A 27,856-nucleotide genomic window follows, 5' to 3' on the forward strand; every position below is an offset into this window, starting at 1 on the left:
CTTTGGGAACGATTTTCCAGGCAGAAAAGGACAACATTCCCTCAGGCCCGTGTCTGGCACATGACTGATTCAACATGAACGTCTTTTTCTCCACACCAGTGTTCAGCTGCACAGGAAGACTCCCCAGCAGATTGTATGGGATGAGCTTGAAAGGTACAATGATGGACAAAACTAAGAGGCATGTGAGCTACATTTTCAGAGGCACATCTCAGAGACTCCAGGTCTTTGGCTGTACTGACACTGTATCTCCCCCAAAGAGCACAGAAGTTTTTGACATTGCACCTTGTCATGGTTGTAGAGCAACATTAGAGCAAGAATAAATAAGTAAGTTAGAGATCACCTGGGTCAGACGGTCAGACACTCAAAGTGTGGTGGTGAAGTTAAAATAAAACTTAATAAGCAAAAAAAAAAAAAAAAAAAAAAAAGCACACACGTACACAAAAACAGCTCAAAAAGCTACAAGAAAATGTTTTAAAATCACCCTAGATTTCATTAACACTTTCACAACGTAAGTATACATACCCTTATAAACACCAGGGAAAGTCATCTGGAGCTGAAAGCAATAATCAAGCCATTCATCAGCGTTGTTGATGTTTTCCAGAATCTATTAAAAGAAAAATCTGTTACCATCTGCCTGCCATTACAAATGTACACCTCACAGAATAGCGTTCAACTTCCTTCTTCCATTCTTCAGACGAAGTAAGGATCTAGCTAGGAGCAATGCTTTTCAAGAACTGTCTCAAATAGTTTGGTCACTAATATCTCAATAATGTACTTAGGACACTAGCAATGTTACAAAGAATAAAATCATTGCAGTTCAACTTGCCTCTGCCCTAGAGATGTCACTGCTATGGCACAAGCATCCCTACTATGAAATTTATAGTGAAGAGTTGACACATATGCTGTGAAGTGTTGTGAAATTACAAGCTGTCTTCCATGAAGAGTTTCAAAATTAAATACTAATCTGTATCATCCTCTTTCCCTGGGGATAGCCCAAATTCCACAAAAAAGATAAGCAATGAGAGTGATGGTTTGCAGGACTGGATTCTGAATAGTTGTAGATAACAAGTAAAACCATTTTGGAAGTTTTTCACAATGGTAGCTGCTGTCAGCATAATTTCTGAGAATGATGTCGAGGTAAGCAATTTCATATTTAAAATGATTTGAATAAACATGAGACATATTTAATAGTCAAATATTATTCAATACGTCTTTGGAATGAGCTCATCCTCCCATATTCTACATCTGTTTTAAGCTACATCAGTAAAGCTAGTCCTCAATTTAATTTCTCAGCCACATCGGAAGAAAACAAATCTCATTTGCCCTTAATCAGTACAAACTGCATCTTGTATGTAACTAAAAATTGATTAAAAAAAATCCACAGCCCTTTGTTCACTGAATTTAATTTTCCAATAATCTGAAAAGTACCCATAACACCACTAGAAAGCCTTTTCATAACAGACTTCAAAAGAGTATTTACCTCCCCTTCAGTGATGCAGAATAAAAATTGCACTTGAGATTAAAAACAAAAACAATAAATGACGGGACAACACAGAAACATAGATGGCTGGATTCTCTGAGAATAAAGGCTTCCTTAGAAACATGTTATGTAAGGTCACATACCAGTATTTTCCTATTTCAGTTAGCTACATTGTTCTTTTTAGCCTTCAAGCAAAAAATGTATCTCAATCAATAATTTCTTTACTTGGATAGGGACTGCCACCATGGTAAACATGAAACTTCTACTTAAAGTCAACTCAGTCCTGATAACTATTAAAACTTTCTGTAGTTTATCTAGCTTATCTATCTGTATTTATAAATTTTATGTCATTAACTGATCCGTGTTTATAACTCTATCAGTACACAAACACAGACATCAAGAACATCTATTAATACAACTTCTGTAGGAGGAGGAAGACTCTTTATTATACTGATCCCTGGGTAAAACTCTATCTAAATCACTGTCCTCCACACACACACAAGATTATCAATACAGTATCTTCTACTATTCCAAATCACTTCCTAAAATACGATCACACATACTCAGCAAAAGCTAAACACAAATGCAGCACGGAAACTTTCTTTCAGTAAGATGCTGGCTGAAGAAAACACTCATGTCAGATATGGAAGTGTAGTGGGTTTATGTGGCAAGGTTTTGGTAGCAGGGAGCCATAGGGGTGGTTTCTGTGAGAAAGATCTAGAAGCTGCCCCATGTTTGGGAAGGGCCCCATTGTTTTCCAGATCTGAGCCAATAAGCAATGTTGTTTGCGCCTCTGTGAGAGCATATTTAAGACAGGGAAAAAAAATGCTGCGCCACACAGCAGCCGGGAGTGAGAAACAGCCTGCAGGTGCCAAGGTCAGTGTAGAAGGAGGGGGACAGCTGCTCCAGGCGCCGGAGCAGAAGTCCCCTGCGGCCTGTGGTGAGGACCATGGTGAAGCAGGATGTCCCCCTGCAGCCCATGGAGTACCACGGTGGAGCAGGGTTCCACGCTGCAGCCCGTGGAGGAGACCACGGTGGAGCAGGTGGCCCTGCACCGACGGAGGCTGCCGCCTGTGGAAGACCCCTGCCGGAGCAGATTCTAGGCCGGACCTGTAGCCCGTGGAGAGGAGCCCACGCAGGAGCAGGTGATCTGGCAGGAGCTGCTGCCCGTAGGGGAGCCGGGTTGGAGCAGTTTTCTCCTGAGGGATGGACCCCGTGGTACGGACCCATATCTGGAGCAGTTCTGGAAGAGCTGCTGCCTGTGGGAAGCCCACGCCGGATCAGTTCATCAAGGACTGCATCCCGTGGGTGGGACCCCACAGCACAGGGGACGAGAGTGACCGAGAAGGAGCGGCAGAGAAGAAGCGCTGTAGACTGACCATAACCCCCATTCCCCATTCCCCTGCGCCGCTCAGGGGGAGGAGGTGGAAGAGGGTGGATGGGGGGGAAGGTGCTTTTGGTTTGCTTTTTTTTTCTTTGTTTTCTCACTTCTCTCACTTGTTAGTAATAGGCAATAAATCTTACTATCTCCTTATGCCGAGTCTGTTTTGCCCGTTACCATAATTATTGCGTGATTTTCTCGTCCTTATCTCAATCCTTGAGCCCTTTTCACATATTTTCTCCCCATTCCTCTTTGAGGAGGGGGAGTGAGAGAGCGGCTGTGGTGGAGCTCGGCTGCCCACTTGAGCGGAATCACGACAAAAGCTTGTTTTTCCCCAGTACAGCCAGATAAATTATTTAAGAATGCCTCATCCATGTGAAAATACACAGCTGTAATACTAACAAAGATAGGAAAACAGACAGTGAGATCCCAGCTGAAGCAACTACCAAATACAAAAATTCACACACCATGAATAAAGTGAAGTTTTTCTACCTATGCTGGTTATTTCATTCCTAGAGGGAACTAGAATTATTTCAGTTCATAGTCTTTCAGAAAACAGATCACACAGTTCTGACTTAATTGGCATTGTGCTAAATACCTTTCAAGATCTTCACACCTGGACAATGATCTCATACTTCCTACAAATAATCTTTGGAAAAGGCAGTGTAACTTAGAGTGTTTTCTCCCTGCTCTGCAGCAACTCTTTGTGTGCTCTACGCTGTGTGTATCAAGAGCTACTGTTTCAGTACTGCTGAGTTTTAGCAGTACAAAGACGGGCCAAAACTTACAGTTTTGGAACCCACTTCAAGGTTGAACTATTGATTGATTGATTGATTAATTACAACAGCACGGAACTGCCATAACTAAAGCATCAGGTCTCTGCATGCATCTGACAAAGGGCAGGCTCACAATGAAGTATGGCTGGGCTGAGGATGGAGGAGGAAAACACATAGTCGGAAAAATAAAGTGGGCGTTCAGAGAATGACTGGGCTGTGCAGATCTGTTGTTGAATTTTTCAGACATCACACATCCTATGTCATGACATAAAACAGAAACATTAAAATCCAGTAGAAATTTAAAGGGCATGAAAGAGCATAGAAATACAAACCGCTGAATCCTCCACTTACTAACGCTATTTGGTTCTCTGTATTTCAGATAATCTGCTTATTAGAGGTAAATACTTACTAATTCTTACAAAGTTATCTTCCAGAAAGACAAAAAATCCCCAGAATGGGGAAGTTCACTCCTTGAAATAATGTATATAATTTTGTATTGTATTCATTACAAAGATACTAAGTCAACATCAGACCAAAAATGGAGATAAGAATCATTGTTTTATTCACCCTTAGCAACTGCAAGTTTTTAACTTAAGATTGCATTTTTGACTATGGCAGCTTGCCAAAACAATGTATAAAGATTTTGTCAGGCATGTCTACATCTGTAAGCAGCATTTGTAGTGAATTCTATTAAGGAGAGTAATCATTACCACAGTTAATACTTTGCTAGCTTTCATCCCTCTTCTACTATGGCTTTAAGGCAGCATCTCTTAACACAATTAGGAATATCACAACCATTTCATTTACCACAAAACTCACTTTTACTCGTAACATTTGCCCAGTCATACTTTTTCTCGTGGTGGTAGCTGTGAAGCAGCTTGTCAAGTCCAGTCCTCAATTCAATAAAGACTTGCATATCTATCTGGAAAAATACTTCAAGCCACATGGGGCAGAGTCAAAATGCTGCCAGGTTTCAGGTACAGTGTGAAACTGGAAATCTTTGTCATGCAATGATGTAGGAAGCAGAAAAATTTCCAAACCAAAAGTGCTCCACAGAGGAGGAAATCCACCAAGACTTACTCATTAATGAAAAGCTACTGTCTTTTTAGGTGCTTTCCTCTTGAGATGCACTGATTCCCTCTCTCACTGCCCCTGGCAAACAGACAGCAAACAGCACTGTACCGTACTCCTGTCTCCTCATACTGCACTTTCCACTTTCAAACCTTTTTCACTCTTCTTTTCCTTTACCAAACCCTCTTGAGTTTTTAAAAGTAAGATTAATTGACCAGACAACAGGTATAATATATACAGCTGCCTAAAGCTTTTTCATTCCTCTATTATCTCTCTGTTTCAGAAACTGACATCTAGTAGGCAGTGTGATCACAGCTTGGAAGTTTATAAAGATAGCAGAACCTGGATAAAAGACTTTCATTAACTACCATATTCTCACACCACCACAAGAAACAAAAAAGAATGAAAAAAAGAGGAAACTCCAAGAGCAAACAACACTAATAAAGCTAACTCTCTTAGCTTGGGACTAGGGGTGACTAAGACTGGAGCTCATGCCTTATTTAGCACTGAACAACCTACTCCCACAAATAATGCAATTACAAAGCCTCCCTCCTGTCTGGATTCTCTCGTAACTAATACAGTATGTACATCAGTAGCAGTATTCCCTGTTAGGTGTCATCTCAACTTGCCTATTTTTCCATGAAACTTGCTGCAATGCTGTGCCACTGTAAGATTTTGTTGCTGGTCAATTAGAGCTGACAACAGCTTTCCCCTTCCCTCTGCAGTAGAATTTGAAGACTAAGATTATTTTTAAGATTATTGGTAAAGGAAGAGACTCAGGACGCACAAAACATCCTCTGACACACGTACAACTTTCATGCATACATCTTGTTTCCATAGGAATTTAAGTTAAAAATATCAGTGTGCTTCTGGATGTCCCTAGGAACAGGAATTGAAGAGGGGACCTCGGAGGTTTTTCATGTTGTGCTATTTTCAGAACACTCAGGAGGTAGCTGAATATTTAAAATGAGGTGAAAAGTGTTACCTAAATTGTTAGAACTTGTCAAAATTAATACAATTCCCAGGAAGAAATTACATGCTACCTCCTTTCCAGAGTTTTTCTTCAAGCTTTATGATACTGCTAACTATAATTTTCATGATTTAATTGCCTCTGTTCCAAGGTGAATGGACAATTCATGGTAGTGCAAGAACCTGCAAGCAATGCTAGCATTGTGCCAATAAGCAGATGTAAATAAGAGAAAGGAAGCATAATTTGGTGTCATGTAGAGAATAAGAGAAGAGGTAATAAAAGAAACATACTATAGTTTTCTCAAGGGTCATAACAAGTTAACCTCATCTCCAAGACAGTCTTATTTTAATTTCAGTTAACATTATTTGCACATGAACAGCAGGACAGTTGCATAGCTCTTAAGGAAAAAAATAGGTTGTTCATGTGGCCACTTCGATATAAAATATATAAAAATAATATTTGTTTGTTTGTTTGTTTCTCTCTTTTTTTCTTTTGTTTTGTTTTGACAGTATCCCAGACAGTAGTCTGTGAATTGGACTCAATTCCTTATAGCCTTCTTAGCTTCCTTATAGCTTATGGTTACATTCATGTAGCCATCTAAGATCAAACATTCTTGCATGTCCACATACCTGACATATACCAAAGCTGGTATTTACAAACCAATATATCCTGAGAATTAAGTCAGTGTTTACACACTTCAATGCACATGACAATCATTAGAAGTTCTGATGTTTTAATTCTGAAAAGCTCTATTTTCCTCTTTCAGTTATCAGATTCAGAACTTCAGTCATAGTTGCACACTTATCTGATTCTAAAGCCTGTTTTTAATCTCTATTGCCAGCTGCCATGACTTCAGCTCTTCCCAGAAGCACTGAAGGATCTTTTGTCTTTCCAGACACCAGCCGTGAAAGTAGACGGAAATTTTTACTGCATCATATATACCACTGATATACCCTGCTAAACATGTGTCAGAAAAAAATATTGTATGAATTGTGAAAGAGGGTAGGAAAGGAGCTAAAAAACAATGGTTAGGTCTTATCCTGGCAAGTCTACCTCCTAGTGCTAGACTGGTTATGGCACTTTTAAGTGTGATTAGAAGTCAAAACTTTGGGGTGAAATTTGTGATAGTACTGTAAAGGTTTGTGCATTAGTGAAAACTGGAAAAGGTTTCCCTTTTCATAAAAAAAACAAAAAAAAACAAACAAAAAAAAAAAAAAAAAAGAAAAAGAAAAAGAAAAATTCTTCCTACACCCCTCCTTCCCCCCAAAAATGGAATTATTCCTAAAACAGCCTAGCTTATTTTCTGCAGTTTCAAGCCCTGGGTAACCTATAAATCTTTCTAATTACTTTTTCTATCTTGCCTGAAAAAATTAGAGGGACACACATATAACACAAAAAGCAAATGATTAAATGCGTATCTGAAGTAAAACGGGAAAAAAAAATGTTTCTTCTCATGGTCTGCATAATAATGAGAGGGCAGCACAAAGGCTACAGAGAAAAACACAAGCAAAAAGCATCATAACCCTGTGATTCAGATTGTTCACATAGTTAAACTATCTCACCTGTTCACGCCACCTTTGTTTACGTAGTTTAATACCACACACTAATTTCAATGGCCTGTCAGATTTTTAGGCTCACAGTAACTAACCCAAGCACAGTGCTGAGATTCTGATACCATTTGATTCTCTCGGCAACCCCCATTTCCAGGAACATAGGATAGCATTTGAATTAAAGCAGACAGGAAAGAAAAATGTAGCAAATAGGAGAAACAATCTTAGTTTGCAGGCTGAATTTGAGATTTATCTGAGTAATTTGAGTTTTAAAGCTATATACATGTATGTTTCTATTGTAATTCTTTGATTCACTGTAAGAAGTATCACATCAACTATCCCCCTGTAGCTTTCAGAAAGGGAACACACATTAAAAGGTGTTTATCAGCAAATATCACCCCATCCAAGTTTACAAATACTCATAATAGAGTTTAATTATCTGGGAGATTTGACAGTTTACAAAAGCCTGGCCCTCATGCACTTAAGGTGGTACTAATTGCACATTAAGCTGTTCTCTGGTGCAAAACAGCCTACAAGTGCAATAACCAGAGAATCACAGACCACAACATCACAGGTTATAGCTGCATATTCTGTTTTTTCACAACAAATCACATTATTCGTTCTGAAAATAATCTGCTGCGGTTTTTCATGGAAACTTGCTTAAAAGAATGGAAATAAAACTTAAAATTTGTGAAAGTAAACACAGTTTACAAATCCTTAGAAAAAGCTTACGGTGCTCCTACAACAAAGCATGCCTCTTTCCATTTGTAACTTGTTTGAAATTCTGCATCTCATGGATAACGTGAAAACCCTCTAGAAAGTATTATTTTTTTTCTCCACAAATTATCATATTCAGATCTTCATTCTAAGTCTTAAATCCATTTCATTCCCCCGACGCCATGTCTTCACTCTTCCCAGAAGCACTGAAGTATCTCTTATATCTTTCCAAACATGACCTGTAAAAGCAGAGCAAACTTTCTACAGCATAGTAAGTGGTGTTCATGCATTAAGAACTATGGGACTTTTCCAAATCACTGATACTAGACCAGCAATCAGAAAGAACAAACATTTGATCCCTAATATAACTGACGTCACACTGTGTATTTTGCAGAAATTGCTAACAAGGCCCCCGTTTAGAGTGGAATGGCCTCATTAATTTCTCATTATTTTGTAACAGACCAAAAGCACACAAAATAGAAAGGTGTATTTGTACATTGCCAAAGAAGGGTTCCCAATTTGTACTCATGTTTCAATAAGAGATTTCATATTCCAACAATAACATTTAGGAGATTAGCAGCCTTTTTAACAGCCAAGTGCAGTGTCAAGGTAGAAGTATCTCAAAGCCTAGAGTCAGAGCTCTGCTCCATTATTTTGGGAACTTCAATATGACAATGGTCCTAATGCTATTAGCACATAACTGACACTGCATTATTTTGAAATAACATTACCACGTAAGTGCATACTCTCCAACTAATTACTCCAGGATGCTAGGACAAGTGATTGATTAACAAAGCAAAGAACACAATCAGAGAAAAAATTCTTCTACATTTGACATTGGCAGTACATGGAAAATTGAATGGCAGGGATCACATGCTTGTGGCTGTGATGTTTGGAGGGAAAGCAAGTCAAGCAGTATCACTCAAATAATTGGGAAGTGAGATCCAACAGGAATGATGTCGCATTCAAGGGAAAAAGGAGATCAATTGAAGCATTACTTATTTTCTAAAGGAATGACACAAGCACCCATGCAAGCAATCCCAGCTTGCTGGGTGGAAAATATCTGTGAAAGAGGAGTTCGGTCAAGCCATCCACCTTTTTGACCTCAAACTCCAGAAGGAGTTGTACAAAAAATGGAGAACAGGTCAAATGCCTAAGGATAAACATACACAGCGTAGAGTGAAGGCAGAAGACCAACGGCAAAAAGCATGGAATGAGACACAGACAACCAGAAATGAAAGAAGAAATAAATAAATGCAGCCAATAATTTTTGAGACACAAGACAGAGTTTTTCTCAAAAAGTCAGCTATCACTGACGCCACTGGACTTCAAAATACACAGTACACCTTTGTAAATACTTCACAGACTTTGGGCATGGTAAATGGTTGCAAGCTATCAGAAACCACAATGGGGAAAGTACTCATGCTAGAGATGCCACAGGAACTTTCAAGTTTTAACAAGGAAGTCCCAGAAACAGGAGACACATTGAAGATCAGCTGATAACTAACAAACATGGGGAGAACCAGAACAAATTGAGTACAACACTGCCTCCTTCTCTTTCAAGTTATCATGCAGAGTGTTCAGTGGATCTGAAGTGTAGGCAACAATAAGGCTTCAGTCACGTTTTCAACAGTATCTCACGAAACATTCTCAAAGCTTGCTAGAAAAGGTGGTCAAGGTGAAGCTCTTCCACAGCACCAGTAAGGTTCAGCTGGAATACTGTGCCCAGTTTTAAGTACTGTGTTTTAGGAAAGCTAGAGTAAATTGGAGATCATCAAGGTAAGAATGAAAATGGCTAGAGATTTAGAAAATGAACTATGTAGGAAGGTGTAAAAGAACTGGAATTCAGTCTAAACAAGAAAGAAAAAAGACTGAGGAGAGACATGATAGCTAATCACAAGTTGATGAAAGAGGAAGGGAACAATCCTTTTCTCAGGACCAATAACAAATCACTATAATGAGAAACATGCATAAAAGATCGAGAAATTCATGTCAGTTGTAATGCTCTATTTCAAGACGTTTATCTCTTCTCCACTCACCCTGACCTCAGCAAAATGTCAGACGTAACATTTTTCTTCACCAACTCAAAATTACTGTGCAAACATAACCACATACAGAAACATATAATGAAGAAAGGTAATAGAAATTAATTGCTTATCTATCACGAACATTCCCAAAAAGATTGTTGGCAGACAACATGTAAAAGCCGTGGTTAAAAAAATTAGCATGCGGTAATACAGGCTGCATAATTTGTTCATCAGTTTTCCACAGGTTAGTCACAACTTGAAAGTGAAATGCCTCTGGGAATTACTCAGTCTTTTAGCACATTACCACATAATCAATCCTAATAATTTGCAGAAGTAAATGCTGTGGAAACCTGGTATTGATGTTGAAGTGCATTATTGTGATCTTCAAGTTACCTACGTATTCTCACCTGGTTCCTGCAAGCTTATCTTTTTTTTTATATACATCTTTAACTGAGTGTTAGCTAAGCTTAGCTTTTCGGAAGCCACATTATCTAAGAAATGCAAGTCTTTATCCTGTTTTAATCTCTATATGAGGGCGCATGCATACAGCTGCAAAAGATAGTTGAAATATGGAACAGATTGCCTTGGAGGATGCAGTGGTAGTGTTTGAAATTTTAGAATGGATTAGACAAATATTTTAAATGTAGTTGGTACTGCCGAAGGAAGGGAAAGGTCTTAATACCTTTTCATGGTCCCTCCTAGCATCACCACATAACATTTAGGCTGTAGATCTGTAACAGTCACATTTGGTGTTCCTATCTTCCTGCCCTCCCAATGTGCATTTACTAGCTTCCTTATTATAGCACCAGTGCTCCCCAGGCCTCAGAAAAACTCACCTAGAAAATTAAAGTAACAAGAATGTAAGCTATCAGAGAACAATAATCATAATGGAACTCCTTACAATTGCAAGCACAGTTCTCACATGAACTCCCACAAGATAACAAGAAACTGGGAAAATGATGAGGAATGTGACGCAACAGGTCACATGCTCTTGGTCCATGCCGAACAAGAGATCCATTGTCTCAATTATTTCAATCACTTACATACTTTAATACAATCTCATAACTGCACTTCCACTTGTGACAAAACTGGGAAGAAAGCCTGGGATAGATGAAAGTAGTGCTAAAATCAGCATTCAAGAGGCTGCACGGCAGCACCACAACAAAGGTAAAAATTAATTTAGAGGAAAGATCTGCAATAACACGTCTAAGCTTAGGTTCCTGAACGTATTTACACAGGTGTCTAGCCTGCCTGAAACCCACAGTTGTTCAAGAATGGATATAGAAGACTGATGTAAGCGCCAAGTTTGAAAATTACATCTAAATTCAGATGAGAGACACTCATCGTTAAGTTACTCTGTGGAACAATACATTTCATTATGACTAATTAAAAAACCACTGTTTTCTCTCAGGAAATTTATGACTGAATTAGCAGAAATTTCCCCTGGACTCCCCAATTTAATTTTAGTTAGAAATTAAAAGAAAGCTGACTATATTCTCAGAAAACAGTAAAAAATAATAATAATTAAAAAAAAAAATCCAGCCTCTTGTACCATTCTCAGTACAGAACAACTGCTACATCACTGAAATTCCTTTGATTAGATCAAGTGTTCTCAGTTTCCTATGGAGCAGAAGTTGCTCAGAGACCATTGAGAAACATATGCAAACATATGGAAAGGGAGAAGATAGATCCTATTTTATGAAATAATTTATAAAATATAAAGCTGGAGCCTTTTTCTTTTAAATGGGCCTTCTTGAGCATTTCGTTTTAAACTACAGAGAAAACTTCAAGGGAGAAAAAAATAATCTGAGAAGCTGCCTCAGGTAAGAGGCAACAACAATAATAAAATGAGTAATCAAAAAATCAGTAAAATCAAATCCTGAAAACAATTAAAGAAAGAATTACTCAGCATACATGGAAATAGCTGCTATTTTTCATGGCTGCTGTCTAGTTGTCATCAAACTGAGACTCAAGTTTTACATCCATTGGAGCAGATCTACACCATTAAGTGCAGAAAAACAACTGCTTTTTTTTTTTTTTTAATGTTATGCCACACAATGACCACATAACTGCTTTAAATGTAAAGGTTACTACTATCTACTACCTATTAATACTTACAAATACTTAAGATATAACAACACTATAAGGAACTGTGTACTTTTGTTCTCTTAGTCAGTCTGACTTACATTGGCAGACCAGAAAGAGCAACTGACTACATTTTTCCTGACAGCCGCCTGACAGTATGCTGAGATTTGGCACTCCTCTGAAATTACAAATACACTTGTAATGTACTTTAAGAAACAATAACACATTAGTGTACATATGCAACCTACTGACGTTAAGAAACATGGTATACTTTGGCAAGAAATACACAGAGCTCTTTTAAGGTATGGAAACACAGCCACAGAATTTTTAAATGGCAATACAAACATTTTCAAATAAACATTTTAAATAGTTATTTACAGCCAAGTGATATAAGGGGACTGTTTTCCAACAGTCCTTCGCTTGCCAAATGTTGTGGCTTAACCCCGCAGGCAGCTCAGCACCACAAAGCCATTTACTCACTCCCTGCTCCCCCAAAGTAAGATGGGGGAGAGAATAAGAAACAAAAAAAGGTAAAAACTTGTGGGTTGAGATAAAGGCAGTTTAACAGCACAGAAAAGGGAGGGATGATAATAACAACAATAATAATAATAATAATAATAATAAACATTAATAATATAAAGAATGTACAAAGCAAGTGAGGCACAATGCAATTGCTCACCACACACTGCTCACCAGTGCCCAGCCTGTGCTCGAGCAGCGTGTCCTCTCCCCTCTCCAGCCAGCCCAATTTATTGTTCAGCCTGACATCATATGCTATGGGACATCACTTTGGTTCATCTGGGCCAGCTGTCCTGGCTGTGTCCCCCCCCATCTCCTGAAGCACCCCCAGCCTCCTCGCTGGCAGGGCAGCATGAGGAGCTGAAAAGGCCTTGGCTCTGTGTGAGCACTGCTTCGCAGCAACTAAAGCATCTGTGTGTTACCAGCATTATTCTCATCCTAAACCCAAAACACAGCACCATACCAGCTACTACGAGGAAAATTAACTCTATCCCAGACAAAACCAGGACACCAACACAAACTGAAAATCCTGACTCTGAACATTTTTGTCAGCAAGAATATGAAGTCAAGTTATTACCCTACAATAATTACACTAATATGAGCATTTTTGTATAAGAAAAAAAAAGTTCATAAATGATATGTAAGACACCACCATCATCTCCTTTCCTGCAACTGCCTAGCTGCATTGTTGCATTTTTTCATATTATGGGAAAATTCAAAATATTAAACTATAACAATTAGCAAAGGACACATCTTCACATAAATTAGTATTTTAATAGCACATGGGAGATAGCAAAAACAGGGAGAGTGGGATTTAATACAAAAATGAGACAGCTCTCCAGTGGCCACATGTACAAGTGGTACAAGCACTTTGTAGCCTGACACTACTGAATTTTAACAAGATCAGGCCAGAACCTGTCAGATTTTCCTAAGGAGAATGTGTACAAATTTTCCCACAAATGAAAGAGGTCTCTGACTTCTTGAGAGGTCTGAATAAGATTTTTTTTTGCTTTACACAGAAGCCCTCTGAAGGACTAATTGCACCTCTCAATGCATCATTATGAATAGGTAAGAAAAGACATACACTGCTATCTGTAAGTCAGTTAATAACCCTCACCACAGCTTTCAAAAGGTAAAAATAGATCTTTCAGCATTTAGAAAGAAAAAAAAAGCATCAATCACACTATCAGAACTCCATCCCTTTTTGCCTGATCCATATCCTTTTAAGAATCATTAACTAAAAAGAGATCGAGATCCCAGCAAGATAAAATATAGTCACTGGCTATGAACATTTATGATTTCCATAAAGTGGAAAAAAAAAAAAAGATCAACCAAATCAATTGGTTCTTCATAGGTACAAAGTGATCTTATGATCTCATTAATACAATACTCCAGTTTCTGGTATGTCTTACTTGACATTATCAGCTGGAATGCCTAATTAAATAAATTAAATACCGATTTTAAGCATAGAATTTGTTACTGGATTGTTATTTTTTTTTAGTTCAAGGTGATATAAATCAATATGCTAAGCAGTTTTGCATGTATTTATAGAAAATTGACTCTTAATAGTAGCTGTTGCCAGTGTGCACTTACTACCCCCTAAACCTCTGATATTTGTGTATAGGGGAAAGCAGCCTGATAAGCTAGGTAAGTGGAAAGGGATGGTCATTAGTATCTGTCTCATTAGTCTAGCTAAGCTTTTGCAACTTAAGACTTTGGATTTCAGTTTGCTTGCACTTTTTTAAGATCATTGTACTGCAGACCTGAACAATTTGCTAAGGACCACCAAACTGGGGAATAAAGAAAACGGAGACAAATAAAAGCAAACCAGATGACATTACATGCTTAACCCTGCCTACCATTCTGGCAGCAAGAATGGGCATAAAACAGACAGCAATGGCCCCTCACTGCAGAAGCAGGCACAGCAGGTTAAAAAAATGGTGATGGCAGTGTGAACAGTTTTCCTGCAAAGCACAGGGTTATCCAAACATTTGTTAAAAAAATATATAAAAAAGCCATTAGTTCAAGAGATTGGCTAAAACTCTTTACTGAAGATTTATCTGGTGTGTTTGTGCGTGTGTGCAAGTTAGTATATGCACATGTGAAAGTGACACATAGAGAGGAAGGCAAGGCACTAAGAGCCCTCACAAAACCATACTGAAAGTGCTAGACCACAAAAAAGCTGCTGTTAACTAGCAGCGTCATCACTGGTCTGGTATAGAAGCCAGAAAAACTTGACACTATCCATACCTCCCTTCAAAGCAAATAGCTTTCAGCAGAAAGCACTGGTTTAGAGAGACATGAGTTCGTTTAGAGACACAGAACCAAGCTTACATTTTGGTTTAAGGATGAAAGAGTTGCTGGAGAGATGCTAAGTGAGGCTAGGAAGGACAGAGACACACAGCCTTAGCCCAGCAGCTGATGGCAAACCCCTGTCCCCTCACAGACAGACAGAAGCACTGCATGCTTTTAAGTTGATTCTACACTTGGAAGTTTATTTATTACTTCCACAATTTGGGTAAAGTAATGAGCTTGTCTAATTAAATAACCTATGATTACTTGCTCTACTAAACAATTTGCCTCTGTCGGTACACCTGCCTGCGCGTGAACAGCCTCTTGCACCACAGGGGCAGGCAGCTCCAGATGAAGGTACAGAAGGAGCTCCTTCTACACCTCCCAAGGGTTGTGGAGCACAAAGACACTGCTCAACAAAGAGCTTCCAAGCTTCCTAGAGCTGACATGTGTCAGGGTGGGTGGATGGCAGAGGAATTGATACAGGTATTTCATACCTGTATGTGATTTATCTTAACAAGGGAGTCAACCATCCACCCTTCTTTGCTCAGAAAGCAACCAAGGCTACTGAAACTCTGTTGTTCCGTGCCTGCCTTCACCTTACTCATTTCCTGTGCTGTGTTCGTGTCCTCACAGCATGAAGAAGACGAAAAAACAAACAAACAAACAAACAAAAAAAAAACAGCTGAGGAACCTACTTTGTTTCATTTTGAAGATTCCAAGCAAAGGACAGACAAGAAGGATGCAAGTGAACAATGAGCAATTTGGGATAGGGAACAAGAAAGGAAAAAAAGAGAAAAAAAAAAAAAAAAAGGTGAAAAGGGCAGGGCAATACTCAGTAAGAGACTCTGCAATGTTGAACTGGGAGTAAAAGAGGAATGGGAAGGAAAGATGGCTGAAGTGCAAGAAAGCCAGAGTAGAAGGGAAATACACATGGATGTCTTCCTATCCACGCTGTGGATATGAAATACACAGATAGGAAAGGCTTTCTACTTTGCTCTACTATAAGCAGACATGCAGTGCCATTAACTTTGTGTAGTCAGAAAGAATACTCAGGGGAGGAGAAAAAAAGAAAAAATCAGTAAGTATCTTTTAGCACAGAGTTATGGTACAGGGAAAACAGCAAAGAAAATTTGATTTTATTCCCATGATGATACAGGTATTTTTGTCGCAACATGCATAAAGTTCAGTTCATTGTGAAGCACAGATATATACAATTAGCTCATAGAATAGGCTTTGAGATGCTCAGTCCTATCTGGTTTGCCTGCTGTCAGGTGATTACTATCTCTACAAAATGGCTTTGATCCACAGTCAAGACGAAAGAGGCAGAACAACACAAAACAACCAACCAAGCTCAAAATGCAGTAGTTTTGCAGAAGAAACTGCTCCAACTCACTCCTGAGTTGCAGAAAAGCTTGCAGAAGCCTATTTGCAGAGGGCCATTGGAGAAGCCTGTGCAAAAGCACCAGCATCAGCTTGTGCAAAAGCCTGTTACTGCTCAGCAGACATGAGCAGTGTGCTATATTAGATCTCTTCTGCTCATACTGAGCTACTGTGAAAGGATTGTGCCTCCTTGGCTTCATCTCATTCAAATATTAACTAAACTGTTATTAGGTGGACCACAAACTGCAGAGAGAAATTTAGCCTTCACATTCAGAAAAAAGTCACACACACATGCACTTTTTTTTTCATTCATTTCCTCTACGACTTGGTAACCTGCAGCTGGTATACCTGTGTCAGATGTGATGTTTGTAACCTTTAATAGTGCACATTGGTGCATGACATTGTGTTCTCAAACTCTTCAATAGGATTTTTCATTTCAGGCACAGTTTCTGTTTTTTGAAAATGGCTGCAGTTTCAAACAGCCAAGTCAGAGAAAATCAGAGTTTTACACACCTCTCCTGAAAAGTCACAAGTCTTTACTAATGTTTCACATCCCTGCTGGTTATCAAGCTTTCTCATCTTCCTCTGGTAGACACCTGAGCATAACTGGCTTGAAGACAAACACTTACCCTTTCTTGCTGTCGTTCCTTCATTAATAGTAATGCATTTATATATATGTGAGCCACTGCAAAGTCTGAAGTATCTCAGTGAGGAACATGTCAAGTAGAGATCTATTTGCAGATGGATCAATATAAACTATTATCCACATGTATAATTTTGGCTAAGACAGAAGCAATCATAAGAAGAATTCTGGCACCATGCAATCAGAGCAAAAGAGTGCTTTAATTCTCTAGGTTGTCAGCCAGATGTAAGCTTTACAAAAAGAAATAAATGTATGCAAGAGTTCAGCAAGATATTAAACACTATTTCTACTTTTTACAGTGCATACTGTCAATAGAGGACAACACTGCACTGTTATTTCAAATGCATTGGTGTCTAATAGAAGATGCAGGTAATGTGTGCTTTAAAAGCTTGTACCACACAGTTTCTTTACTGCCCACATTTGTGATGGCTTTCCAAATGATGTTTTGCCATGCAAAACACAAAGAACTGGACGTCAGTTTGCACAATGTGCTATAGCAGAAAGTAACATCTGTATGCAGAGGAGAGTCTTCACTTGCATATTCTCAGTGCAGGATAATTTGTTGGTTACAAAAGGAACCTCTGAGCTAAAGGGAGCAATGAAAGGAGCAAGAGGTAAACCTGACATGCTTGAACCCGTATTTGTTTTGCAAAAGTTCTGTGCTATGCTGTACTTGCAAACTAGCTATAAATACATCATTCATCAGGCTCATTACTTCATGTGTTTGCTGAAATTGTTAAAAGGCTATTTTTCGTAATACCATTTCCTATTCAAAATCTGGACTTTATTGTCATTTCAACTGAGCTACACTCCTACTAGAAAATTTCTGGTTTGAAGGGTATTGACTACGTACTCTCACAAAAACAATCTCTAGATAGCACCACCAAACAGTCTTAATGCTCTCAGAATAACTTGAAATACATTTCTTTTTCCTATTTCGTACCTAGTTGTTATAATTCTTGCCAGGAGAACATATATTTGATAAGAAGAGGAAAAATCCATCATGATTTTCTTTGCCATCCTAAACACTGTGTGTCAAATTAAATTTGTTAATATTTTTGAACTTGAAGATAGTCCATAAATATACTCTGAGTAGGCTTTTTACAGAATGCACCATTTTATCAGTGTTATATTTGAGATATGAGTTAAAGAACTGTCCAAGTCCAAGTTAAAACAACATCATTTTAACTGTAGTGTGTGTGATCTTCTATCAGCAAGCTTCACCACTACATTCTTACACTCAACTTTGTCACTGCACACTGCCTCAATATAGTTTTCTCCTATCACTTGGCACCATGCAACATTATTTCCACAGGCCTGTAATATCAGTAGAGGTGCAATGACTTATGCCAAGACTGACTAAGTGAATGATGAGCTGTTCACACCCGCTCCTTTGAGGTGTCTCTCTGGACAATGTTTATAAAATAATTAGGAGCAAGGTTAAGCATCGCAAGAGGTGGATCAAACATAAGAGGATATTGTTTCTGAAGTATGTCTTCCCTAATTCCTGCATCATTCTGGTCTTAGTTTGGATTACTTGCATCAACATCAACACAGAGTGTTTCCTTGTATGAAATCACAGGATGAGACAAACAATGGTGAAGGAGCCAGTCAAACTGCAGCCATTTTACTCAGCTTTGATTTATAAAATCATGAAAATAAAATTACTCCTATGCCTAGCAGCTTGCAGAAGTAGGCCCTATTAAAAATAAATAAACAAACAAAAAAAAACAAACAAATAAATAAAAAGCAAGTGGAGGTACCTATGTCACAACCTGAACAAAGATGTCACCTTAACTGCAACAGCTGCAGAAGTATCCACATAGAATGTGATCAGCAAGACCTATCCTAAGGCAACAAGAGGAAACCACCACCCTCCTGGCACTCCACAGTTCAGAGGTGTCTAACAGGAAACTACTCAAATGCTTAAATTAGTTGTAAATGTAAAGATAGTCTTACACGTGACACTTCCCATCAGCAAGATATTCTCACCTACTAGGTCATCAACACTTGCATCTTCAGCTAAGAAATGGGTCCATCTCCTATGGGAAGAGATTCTTCATTTTAGTCAGATAGTCAGGAACTCACAGGACAAAAAGATCCCTCTAATCATGGAAGTGCAGATTCTCTGACATCCTTACTTCCTCTACAGAAATATAATACTCCTGCCACTTTCCTTATCCCCCAACTCCAAAACCAAAATTACACATGAACCACACTGCTGCAAGGATCAGCTGTTTAAAAGCTAAGTTTTAAGATTTAAAAGCACCATTACAGTTGCTATTGCTTGTTTTGACTTTGTTTTGGAAGAAATCAGAGTGCCAAAAATAGGGTGCATTCTCAACTATTCAGAACCACTTGAATTTACAAATGACAGCTGATTGAATCACCCTGTTTTGTACCGGGACTTTGCAGAATTGCGATTTCTCTCCTTCAGACTCTTGTAAACATTTGTGTGATAGAGAATGGCTCCAAAAATACTATCAGAAACTCTTCCCACTACTGTATGTGTATTTGTTAACTCTGCTGAGTAAGTATGAGAACAGATACCTTACCAATTCTTCCCTCTTATCCTGATTTTTCAAATATCCATTTCTACCTCATCAGCTCTTGGGATGTGAGGCTCAGTTGGGTTACTACTTCTCATGCAGTAGATGAGAGCAGCAATGAAGAGACCAGCAAAACTTTCCTATTATGGAGTTTATGAGATGAGTGTTGCAGAAGAGGTTTTATTTATTTTTTTTATATTAAGATCTAATGGTCCATAAAACCTTTAATGAGTACTCATGCATTATTTTTTTCTAGGTGGAAAAATCATGCAATATATACAGGATACCATTAATCTGATTTTCCAATTTAAAGAATTTTGTAATAGTTATGTACTTAGAATGAACCCCAAACAGTGAGACAGGTAGTTAAGAATCATACACTGTTAAAATGATAGAAACCACGTAGCATGTGACAGCTTACTGTTGCCCATTAGCTAGCAGTGTGATTTTTGAGATTCGTTTAGAACACAGAATGACCTGTAATAATAATATTCACCTGAAAAAAAAAATTGTTGTGATCAGGAAGAAAGAATAGTTACAGCAAGCTTATGGCATAAAAAATGCTTGGATTCAGAAAAATTAGGAGGAGAGCAGTAGTAACAGCATTAGAAGTGTGCTGGAAGAAGAAGGCCTAAATCATGAACAAATAGAAAAAAATAGTTTTTGAGCTTTCTTTACAACTAAAAACATGGTTACAATACCATGTAGCAGCTAATTGTAGACTGCCTACAACAATATTTACATTTTATCAGGATGTCTGTTAAAAGAAAAGAGAGAAAGTTTGAAGATGTGAACTTTTCACAAGCTTGGTTATTTTTCTCCCCATGATATATCACTTTGTAGATGAATGCACATCTCAGTTTTGTTTCACTAGTTATTAAGAACACATTAAGGTAATATCAATTCAGTGTCTTCTGGTTTGACAAAATTTGGGCCTCATTATTGTTTTTAAAAGTTAATGTTATCATTAGCGTTTTTTCTTTGCAGGTAGATGGCAAGGATCAACTGCCAGTCTTCTCCATGCATTGGCAACACAATTTGCAGATCAGTCAGCAGAGAAACAGACAAGCATATCTAGCACCTGTTCATTTCCTTTGTTGGTAAGAGAGAGAAGGGGGCAAAACCACCTTGCAAACAACTCCACCCACATACCCCACTGAGAATCCATCCTCCAATTCATGATCTAGAGGTGTACTATTTCAGAAAAGTTGCGGATTGTTAAGCAAATTGCACTTGACACAGGACATAAGTCCATTGTAGACTTTCAACACCCAAAAAAAAAAAAAAAAAAAAAAAGACTAGAAATGAACACCCTGACAGGCTTTAACCTTCCCACCTCTGCTTTGAAGAACAAATTTTCATCAAACGTCAGCAGGAAACAAATTTCTATTGGTTTTGGTTTCTCACCATTCTGCTGGACACTGACTAAAGGTAGCAGAAAGCCTAATTCTGCACATTTGCAAATGCTATAGTGGAGTACACTGCTCTTTCTGCACAGTTCACACTTAGCCAGCAAGATAACTGAAACACTTTCCCTTCCCCTTTTTCCCTAGCATGAACTCTGTTGGCCAAGCAACTCAAGGCTTAAGCATCAATGTTCGCAAGCACTGAGGGTACAGCTTTGCCCACTTTACTTGATAGCCAAGAACATCTCAGAAGAGGATGCTTATTGGCTTCATGACAGCATAGCGAAGCTCTCTTTAATGCTTCAAAGGTGACTTAAAACAGTATTTTTCAATTCCAGTGTCTCAGTTGCCCAACAAATACACACAGTGTGCAGTTCACAAGCTGTTTCCAAGCTCTCTCAAGCTCTCTCATCAAGAAGGTCCTATGCACTTTAAAGATTATCCTCTAAGTTTCCTTCCAGCAATAGGATGAGCAGCAAGAGACAGAGTCACTCCTGTGGACAACAACAGACACCTACAGCATAAGCAACCTGTTAAGCATCTACATTCAAAGCTTAAATCATGCAAGATGTATCCAAATTCTTACAGTCATCATAAGACTGTGGAAGAAAAAAGCCTGCTTAATCATTCTTACATTTTGAAAGAAAATGCTACTTAAACAGGCTTCTTTAACAACCGCCATTTCCTACCATAACACAATTCAAGACTCAAAAAGCTATACCGCAAGTATTCACAAACTTACTGTCATCACTTCCATTTTACTAGAAACCAACTTGACTTTAAGAATACTGCTACTTAGAGCAGACTTGAAAACAAAGGAAAAGAGCATATGCTTTTTATCCCTGTAAAAGTATCTATTTAAACCATATGCAGGCATATTAGGCTGAAAGGAAATATAAAAAGTGTAAATCCTACCCAATTCCAGAAAGACCCTGCAGAAGTAAACTGAAGAATGTTTTTTTATATATGCACAATTTATATACACATATATATTTACATTATCATATATACTGCCTACATTATATATTCCACGTTTTTGACTTTATGTTGTACTATAAAGATGTTATACATGCTAAGACTATACATACACAAACACACACACAGATGTAACATTATAAAATACAGTCACTAACATGCAGTGATAAACTGCAAAATATCCTCAACAGAACATGTCACATCAGAACTGAAAAATGGAGAAGTAATTTGTTCCTACATAACTTTTATATTAGAAGATTATTAGTTGGTAGAAAAGAAAATTAAAATGCTAGGAAATTAACATTAAGTAACAAATATGTAAACACATGTTCTTACAATATCTGAACTACAATGAATAGCAAAGCAAATATTTGGCCATGTTTATTAGGAACATGGAATCTTAAAGGTTGGAAAAGACCTCCAAGTTCAGCTGGTCCAACCAACCCCCTACCACCAATGTCACCCACTAAACCATGTCCCTAAGCACCACGTCCAACCTTTCCTTGAACACCCCCCGGGAAGGTGACTCCACCACTTGCCTGGGCAACCCGTTGCAATGCCTGACTGCTCTTTCTGAGAAGAAATGTCTCCTCATTTCCAACCTGAACACCCCTTGGCACAACTTGAGGCCATTCCCTCTAGTCCTATCACTACTTATCTGTGAGAAGAGGCCGACCCCCAGCTCCCCACAGCTTCCTTTCAGGTATCTGTAGAGAGCAATAAGGTCTTCCCTGAGCCTCCTCTTCCCCAGACTAAACACCCCCAGTTCCCTCAGCCACTCCTCACAGGACTTGTGTTCCAGGCCCTTCACCGGCTTCATAGCCCTCCTCTGCACACCTCCCAGGGCCTCTATGTCTTTCCTGTAATGAGGGGCCCAAAACTGAACACAGCACTTGAGGTGCAGCCTCACCAGAACAGAGTACAGGGGGACAATCAGTGCAGCCCTGCTGGCTGCACTGTTTCTGATACAAGCCAGGATGCTGTTGGCCTTCTTGGCCACCTGCGCATACTGCCGGCTCATGTTCAGGCAATCATCGACCAGCACCCCCAGATCCTTTTCCTTTGCCCAACCTTTGAGCCATTCTGCCCCAAGCCTATAGCGCTGCATGGGTTTGTTATGGCCAAAGTGCAGGACCTGTCACTTAGCCATCCCATTGGCCTCTGCCCATCAACCCAACCTGTCCAGGTCCCTCTGGAGGGCCTTCCTACCCGCCTGCAAATCAACACTTTCCCCCAGCTTGGTGTTGTCTGAAAACTTACTGAGGGTACACTAAATTTTCTGAGTGCACTTTGAATGCGCATATATTTGAATACACTTACTGAGGGTGCACTCAAAAAAGCATCACATAATATGAACCACAAGTTAACAAATAACAGATCCTCTTTCCAATACTATAATGGATGTTATCAGCTTTTCTTCATATTAAAGAATTGGTATCAACAAAATTTTACACAGCATTTTAAATCAGGTACAATTTTAATGTGTGGCACTGTGACACAGTAATAGAGCTGAGTGACCCATAGCTTTTAAATCTCTGTTGTGTTTTTTCTTTTTCTTTCTTTTTTTTTTTTTTTAAGCAACTAAACAGACAAACGTCTTGGTGCTGCATTTGTATACATCCGTGTTTAACTGAACTTGCCATCAATGACTGGCATTCTTAGGCTGTATTGTTATACAAAAATAAAAGAATTTGCAAGAATATGGAGGGTTTCATAAGCAAATTACCATGCTTCCTTTAGACAGGTAGAAGTATTTCATTCCCTAGAGAAGGATCACTGATACTAGAAAATTAGGACATTGTCAATAAGAGGTACAGGAGGCTGCTCTGCCAACCACATTCATGGACCATATCCAAACCAATCTTATTCTGACTGAGCAGGAATGGTTATTTCTCCTCCCAGTGAAACACAAGATATCTGGGGATACAGTTTGTATACAGATTTACAAAGAAGACCTTATTAATCATATTTTGCATTGATTTAGCACAATGCAGCAGAGTGGGGACAAAATCTCACATGCACCATTTCCCAGGCTAACTCTACTCCTTGCAAATTGGCTTTTGCTACTGTCATCATTCCTTTATGTTACTTGCTATCAGCTAGCACAACAAAGTTAAAACTGAAACAAATGGTGTTACTTTTTCTCTCCCTACACCTAATAGCCATTGCATTTGAATATCTGAAATGATAGTTCACTGCAGTACCTATTTTCAATGCAGAGAGCCCTATGCTCTTGAACATAACGTAAATGAACAGATGGAAGGACCAAGAATGACCTTACAAGCTCCCACCCACTGCAGGCTTGGCTAATTATTCAGTAATTGCTAAGTATGATTCTCAGACCCCATGCATCAAAAGAACAGACACAGCAGACTAAAACATATTACTTTATAGGGATAAATAAGAAGTCACCTAATAGAATATACAGCATAAAATACGTCGACAAGGTCCATTAGATAGCGCAGATTCTTCACAGCAACAAATTTAACTCTCTCAAATTTAATTTTATACTGAAAACTTCTGAGGTCCCACAGAACAACTGTGATCCTCCTTCTTTCTACGTCAACAACTGCCTCTTGTTTCACTTAGCAGAAATTCAAAACACCTAAATTCAAATTTTTTGCTCTGAACCTTTTCAGCTTTCCTGACTCTAAATACAATAGTCCCCACTGTTTCAAACATATTCTGCATAAAAACTTAAGAGAAACAATACTATGTAAGCGCTGCAAGCAAACACAGACATTTTTGCTACTGCAAGAAAGTTTTAATCCAATTATTGAATTTGTATCAGAGGTTCTTGCCTTTCATAAATAATTTGCCTAGACTTCATTGCAAGTGGAAGAGTTAAGTATCAGTTTTCACTATTTCTACATACTTAATATCGCTGAAAATACTTCATAAAAAAATTATATTTCTAGTAATTTTTATATAGTTTGTGATGCTTTACCACAGTATTGCAATGTTGCAAACACTGTGAAAAATATTCACCTTTCAACAAAAAAAGACAGAATTCCAAAAGAAACCTCCTATCCCTGTCGCGACAGTTTTAAGTTAAACTCTATTAAATGGTCTGTGTAAAAATCAAGACATTGCTCAATAGCAGCCGCCAAAAGTATCCTAAGGCATCTTTTGCTTTTAACTCAATTTTTGAGGCACACTCCTTCAACTCAAGGAAAGAAAGATGGTATTCCCATCATGTCCTTTACCATCATTTGCAAGTATACCAAACCAGAGCTAATGTATTCTACTAACATCACTTTCTGACAAAAATCAACTTATGAATGGTTTCCCACCATAGTCTGTTACTACTCCACTAGCTTCAGCTGAAGGCAAGTGGAAGTGCTACTGGCATCTTCAGCTACAGTTTAACTATTCTGGACAGAGAATGTGCATGTATGGTTTCATGTTCATTGCAGCTAATGATGCTATCCTGACAACACACATTAAACTGGCGTTTACTGGACATTAAAAAGATGGATTAAAAAAGACTGGACATCAAAGCAAATAAGCCCACACGGACATATAGAATAAAAGATTTGAGGGAATTTCAGATCTCATTTTAGTTACATAAATTACTTTTAAATCAAAGTTCCATAAAATCTGAATGTACAACATATGAATAGACCAGTTAATGTTCAATTACAATAAATGGAACAGCCCAATATTAAATTCAGGCTCTTCCCTGAGTCCCACACAACCAAGGGGAAATCCCTCTGAGTTTTGCAAAGTCTTATGAACTGTTTGATATTATTGCCTTCGGTTGACGCCTCTTATCAAGTCAGTCTGGCACAGGGATGCAGTCATAAATAGGCAAGAATCAACTCAAATAAGAGCTAGTACAGTGTCATGCATGAAAAACAGATTTAAAGAGATTTTATCATAATAGCTGTGGTTTGTATTTCTGAAATAAACCACTATGGTGTTTTATTTCGAGTAGTGTGCCCCAGGGTAGGAAAAAAAGAATAAAAACAGATTAGTCTGCAATACCTCCCTTTTGAAAGGCCCATATACAATCGAGGCTGGAATATGACCTAGCAATATAAGTTATTATTCAAAGTAATGAAGTTAAGCAATTTTGCTTCCAGTATACAATTAGTACAGAAGTTTGTATTATCCCTACAGTTCTCAGTAAATGCCTTTATTTAATAAAAAGATGTTCATTAGCCATTTTTTTCAAACTGAACTTCTAATTACTCAAACACAAACCTTAGAAGAATGAAATATGCGAAGCCATACTTCGTTACACAGTAATACCACATCATGACCAAAGAGATCCCAGTCCTCCAAATGTGGGTGACTTCGACAATGCAATTCCAAGCCAAACACAGACCCAAATCAGCTGGGGATCAGGCAGGTGCACCAGTCCTTTACGGCAACATGTGACATACCCCGACACATCTTCCCCTGCTGCCACTCATCAGCATCAAGACAGGGCTGGTGTCTCACCTCCGCCAGTGGGTCCCGGAATGCAGTTGCCCGCGGCGCTACACTAGTCACAATGTCCAGTCATGGTCACAACACTCAGCTATGGCCACCACCTACACAGGCAACATGCCAACATGTGCGGAAAAGCTGTGTCCAGGTAGGAGCTCGACTCCCCACAAGGCATGCACCTAGAAATGGCTTGCTAGCAGAAACGTGCGGACTTGCATCCTACCTCCCCAGCACCTGCCTGTGCTACGGGGAGAGCAAGGGATGAGGCACCTGTGAGGCAACAGGAGCAGCATGACAGCATGGAAGGGCCTGGGTTAGGTTTCAACAGCCTGTGTTCACATATGGTCCCTTCATACCAAGCTGGAGCTGTGACTGAAGTGGTGAGATGCAAAGGGCGCTCCTGAGTAACAGGCAGTCTCTGTAATGTGTGCGCACAGCCTGGGAGGAGTCAAGGTGAGTGCTAAAGGTGACTGCACTTAGTAATTGTACAGATGTTCACGACTACCTACCAGTTAATGATTGACCTCCAGGTAAGGTCAAGCATCTGTTTGCAAATTCTCATTCTTAAATCACAGATAAATAAATTCTAGCAACAAAAACATAAGGTTGGGCACTGATGATGCACAACTGCTTAGGGGCTGCACTGAAGCCACAGTTGAATCATAAATGTGCTTAAACTATGGTGATGTTTCTTGAGCAGGTTCAAAGATGAGTTCTGTGGCACACAGCTGCTGTAGGGATCCTTACACAACTTTTCTTCTGGAGAAACTAAGGCAAACCGGGTATTGCTCTCTAAGAAGAGGTTGGCATATCAATCTTCAGATACATTTTCCACCCATTAGAGTTCCTGTCACTGCCTCGCATAAAGCACATGAATCAGAAAGAAGCTGGGTAGAGCCAAACATTGAGAAGACTTGTCAAAATAAACTCGGAGGTGCGAAACATGCAATGCTGTTTGAGCTTTAGTACAACAGAGTTCAGATCCCAGAGAAGTACAGCTAATTCTACAAATTGGAGTCCTCAAAGACAGAGCAGACCACGACTCCTTCTTCCTTCTAAACCAGATTTCTAATGCTTCATGTAGTTAGAAAATACCATTAATGTTCACTCTGAAAACTTCAAGGTAACAATTGCCTCTCTTCGTTTTGCAAGGTAAAGTTATGTGGCAACCCATTCAACCTTTCTAAGGCAAGCACAGTACATCTTAAGAGCAAGACAAGTGAACATTAGTACCACCTCCTCCCCTCCCAAATTTATACAGAAAAGGGAAAAAGTGAGAGTACTAATTAGCAATGGAATAATGATCTACTGGATTGCTATTGGGACAATGAAAGTAAGATCAGCTCAGCTGCTAACAGAAGATAGTAATCCCAATTTGAGCTGCAGCATGAAGAATCAGTACCTGTGAAGAGTTGTTTGAAATGCTCCTTTTTTTACACTGATGCTTTGGATGCCAGCTCTTCAAGAACTAATACCAAGAACCCGTAACTCAGAATTTGAAAGTCAAAACTTTTACACTGAAGCTTTGCATACTAGCTCTTAGTCAATACAAGCAGAACAGGAGGGCTTGTGCTCACTTAATAATAACCTAGTTAGCT

General features: G+C 38.8%; 1 protein-coding gene across 1 annotated transcript in view; it reads right to left on the bottom strand.

The window, feature by feature from the left end:
• The window catches only part of PIP5K1B (phosphatidylinositol-4-phosphate 5-kinase type 1 beta), a 108,691-nt gene that overhangs the window by 73,332 nt on the left and 7,503 nt on the right, over nt 1–27,856 (bottom strand). Inside the window, exon 3 of the mRNA XM_032206542.1 lies at nt 523–604. The gene's annotated coding sequence lies outside the window, so the exon portion shown is untranslated. The remainder of the gene's footprint in view (nt 1–522; nt 605–27,856) is intronic.

This window comes from Aythya fuligula, chromosome Z (assembly GCF_009819795.1).
Source record: "Aythya fuligula isolate bAytFul2 chromosome Z, bAytFul2.pri, whole genome shotgun sequence".
In the NCBI taxonomy this organism is placed as follows: domain Eukaryota; kingdom Metazoa; phylum Chordata; class Aves; order Anseriformes; family Anatidae; genus Aythya; species Aythya fuligula.